Raw genomic sequence first — 4522 nt, 5'->3', positions numbered from 1 at the left:
AAGAAAATTACTAAATAAACGCTTTTAAATATTATTAACTTGTTTAAAACACCAAAACAAGAAGTAAAAAGTGGGAAAAGAACCACATCGAATTTTCAAAAAATCGCTTCGAGATGCACACCCCCATGGTACAAACTAACTTTGTGCCAAATTTCATGAAAATCGGCCGAACGGTCTAGGCGCTATGCGCGTCACAGAGATCCTGATAGACAGAGATCCGGACAGAGGACATTCAGCCTTATTATTAGTAAAGATAAAGAAAAGAAAAAAAAAAGAAAAAAAAATCTAATTTGAATTCTGAATCTTTGAATTCAAATTATGTTTTCCGCAATCACGAGTTGCGACAAGACCCTACTCATTAGAGTTATTGTTTCTAGAAATGGCTCCCCCCCCCCCCCAAGCATGTCCCTCCTCCTGGGTGGTTATGTGTGTATAGTTGTGTGTGTGCAGGCTTAAGTGTGTGCACGTAGGCCTGTGTATGTGTGTAAAGGCGCTCACGCGTTGGCGAGTGTGTACGAGCATGCGTGTGAAGGACAATGGACGCCACCACCCAGCAGAAGTGGATTCCGGGGGACAGTGCTCAGGAACAGAGCAGCCGTGCCGCCGCCGCGCCGGTGGTGCTGCTGGTCCAAGCTGAAAAATAATCCCAACGTCAAGGACAGTCAAATGAGAACAATAAGCAATCGTGATTGCTCAAAAATTAATTTGAATTTTTGGCATCTTGAATTCAAATTATGTTTTCGCAATCACGTGCGTGTGTGTTTGTGTAGGCGCATGTGTGTGGGTGCGTGGGTGCGTAAGTGTATGTATGCATGTGTGTGAGTGAGTGTTGTGTATGTGCGTGTGCGTGTAGGCGTTCGTGTGTGTGTGTGTAGGCGTTCGTGTGTGTGTGTGTGTAGGCGTTCGTGTGTGTATGTAGGCGTTCGTGTGTGTGTGTAGGCGTTCGTGTGTGTATGTAGGCGTTCGTGTGTGTGTCTGTGTAGGCGTTCGTGTGTGTGTGTAGGCGTTCGTGTGTGTGGGACATGGACGCCACCGCCCAGCAAAAGTGGATTTCGGGGGACAGTGCTCAGGACCAGCCGCGCCGCCGCCGGTGGACGGTGGTGCTGCAGGCCTGGTCCAAGCTGAAAAAGGAACCACAACGCCAAAAACGGTCAAGTGAGAACAATAAGCAATCGTGATTGCTCAATAAAGATAAAGAAGTTAATTTGCACATTAATGCCTATCAGGTGATTTCTGTTGACATTGGACACCCAAGCATTTGAAGAAATTTCTTGTGCTTAAACCGTAGGTGCGGCGTCGGAGGGGGAGGAGGTCATTCTTTACCATGACCCTCCCCCCCTAGTAAAATGGAAATCCGTATCCGCCACTGGGGGGGGGGAGTAATTGAAACACTCCGATCGCCCAAATAACGAACCTCGCATCAGTTTCTTTTTTATCGCAAGACATCAGATCCCCCCTCCCAGCTCCGTAATTTAGGGTGTTCGGGGGGGAGCAATCCCCCCTCCCCGGCTTTGAAAAATCAATGTATTTCCGTGATTCTTGCAATTTATTGACATTTTGGCAACCCCCCTTGCACACGCAGGATATTTTGCAAAAACGGACCTCCACCCCCCCCCAACAAAAATAATAATAAAGCAGTGAGCAGGATGAAAAGTCTAAAATTTATTACTACTCCTGGTAGTGATTTCTCAATGTTAGCCGTTCATTAACAAATTCTACTTTTCGGATGAAATCAATAGCACAAAGTTTTCCCTTTTATTTTATGCACAAGATCTTAATTTTTCTAGGCGCAAAGAGTTTTCGCGTGTTTTTCCTTAATGTTACTTAAGTTAAAAGCGTCAGCCCCGCTTTATCCGGTAACCGATAAACGGATACCCCCCTTATAGGAAAGCCATCCGGAACGGAATACTTCCCCAAAGACGTAAAATTAAAGATCGCTGTTAAATCAAATATTTTCCCCGAATGATCCTGTAAAGCTAGTCTGCTTTTGGAATCATTTTTCCTGGGAAATTCTTTCAACAAATTAAATAAATAAATTATCAACATGAAAAGACAAAACAAAAAATGCTTATTATTATTATTATTATTATTATTATTATTTGAGCAATCACGATTGCTTATTGCTTTTATTTGACTGTTTTTGACGTTCCTTTGAATTTTTCCATCAGCAGTTCAGCACCCTCCGCAGCATCACCGTCGACCGGCTCCTCACGATGCTGCTGCACCTCTAGCGAAAACCGTCTCCAGGTTTCGTCAATATCCTACACTTACACGCATACATACACGCACCTACACACATATACATACATGCACCTACACACATATACATATATGCACCTACACACATATACATATATACACCTACACACGCATACATACACCTACATACATACACAAACACATACACACACAAACACACCTACACACTCACATACACACAACTACCCACTCACTCATGCCTGCACACAGACACAAACACATATGCCTACACACACATACACATACCCCCCCCCACACACACACATACACACAACTACCCACACACTCATGCCTGCACACAGACACAAACACACCTGCCTACACACACACACACATACCCCCCACACGCAAACACACACGCCTACATATACACACACTCGTGATTGCGAAAAACATAATTTGAATTCAAGATGACAAAATTCAAATTAATTTTAATTTTTTTTTTCAAGCATTTTTATTATATTTGGCCTGATTGTCACGGAGAAATAAGAGGCATGGTTTTGCTTATATCTCTGCAACTAGACTACTTAGAGACTTCGGGATTTCACTAAATGATTTGCTTAATCTTAAGGTACAACTTAGCGCTGAAGAATTAAAATTCTAAAATAAAATTATTATTTCAGTTAGGATGGAAAACGGCAAATTTCATGTAATTTCTCCATTAAATGTTTAAATATAAAACCCACTGTTACAAATTTTGTTGCCTGGCAACAGTAATGTTAAAAGCAATCATAATGATAATTTTAAATCAAGTCTTCTCTGAAGCAAGCATGAAATTAGCAAGCAAAAATCCTAGAGAGGAACAAAGATTAAATTTTAGTGCCAACTGCTTAATGTTTTAGACACGTATATAGGTTTTTTTCCCTTTTAGTACCGAACATTTATATGAAAAAAATAGAGGCCCGTCCCGACCTAGTTCGGTTTGGAAAAAAAAACTATCAATCTTAAATAAATATTATGAAGGCAGGGCCGCGCCAAGCCTGATCGGCGTCGTCGTGCAAATGTCTTGTGAGCGCCTCTATGCTCTGGCGTTCAGGGAAAATATAGTGAACACCTGGTGGGAGGTTTTGTGGACAAATGCAAAAGAGAAAAAAAAATACGTTTGAAATTTAATTTATACAAAAAATAATGTGTGAATATTAATTTTGGAATACGGTGTACGTTTTTACTTCATATCCCGAAATTTTTTCGAGTTCAACAACTCTTCTGTTATGCTAATAATGCGTTTTGAAAATGAAAAATATTTTGAACTTCGAAGTTACGCCACTTTGAATATTTATCTAATCTCTAAGTGTTGCATAATTAATAAAACTTTAATGCCTGTCAAAACATGACAACAGGAGTACTGGAGCAACTAGAAAATAGTTTTAGGAGGATACATTGAAAGAAGAAATCTCTTTTAAAAAGAGGGGTCCAGGGGTTCTCCCGGAAAAAATTTTGAAACTTGTAATTTTAAAAACTCAATTTTAGACGGTCTTTGGTGGTTTTATAGGGGAAAAAGGTTTTAGAGCTCCGTGGAAATTCGTAGAAGCCTTAAAACGTGATTATAGGCCATATTTTTTGACGTAGAACAAGGGATGGAACTCTGGGATTCCACCCGATGTTTTTTTTTTTTTTTTTTTTTTGAAAAATAGATGGAAATCAATTCCTCTCCTCTCCCCTCCAATTTTTTGAAAATGAACTTCCAAAAACGCAATTGTAAGCAACCTTAAAGATTTTTACAAATAGGGAATTCTAGAGCTCTCCCCTCCCCCCCCCCCCCCTCACCTGGAAAATATTTCAAAATTAAAGTCCTAAAAACTTTAGTAATATTCTATGAGATTAGGGGAAGAGGTTCAGAGGCTTTACTTTAATTTTTCGTAAGTCATATTTGAAAAACCTATTTTTCGATGATATTAAAAAAAGGTGGTTCAGAGGTTCTAGCCCGAATATTTTCTGAAATTGAAATTTTAAAAACGCAATTGTGTAAGAGTATATTTGGTAGCATTAGGGCCAGCAATCTTTCAAAATTTAAGCTCCAAAAACGCAATTTTAGGTGATTTTCGAATGCAGTTTCAAGTGATGTTGTTTGGTACTCGGAGGCTTTCCCTGGAAATTTGCGAAATTGAATATCTGGAAACTAAATTTGAGATGTTCCGTAATGCTTTTGGCGGGGGAGAGGAGAAGATTCAGAGGGGGGGAGTAACATTTTAAGACTTTTTTATTTTCAGACGAACTAGAAAAAATAAATAAATAATAATGGGAAAAAAAAGAAAAAAATAGG

Source organism: Uloborus diversus, chromosome 1, assembly GCF_026930045.1.
Source record: "Uloborus diversus isolate 005 chromosome 1, Udiv.v.3.1, whole genome shotgun sequence".
In the NCBI taxonomy this organism is placed as follows: Eukaryota; Metazoa; Arthropoda; class Arachnida; order Araneae; family Uloboridae; genus Uloborus; species Uloborus diversus.
The sequence above is the reverse complement of the archived record's forward strand: the minus strand, read 5'-3'. Positions refer to the sequence as shown.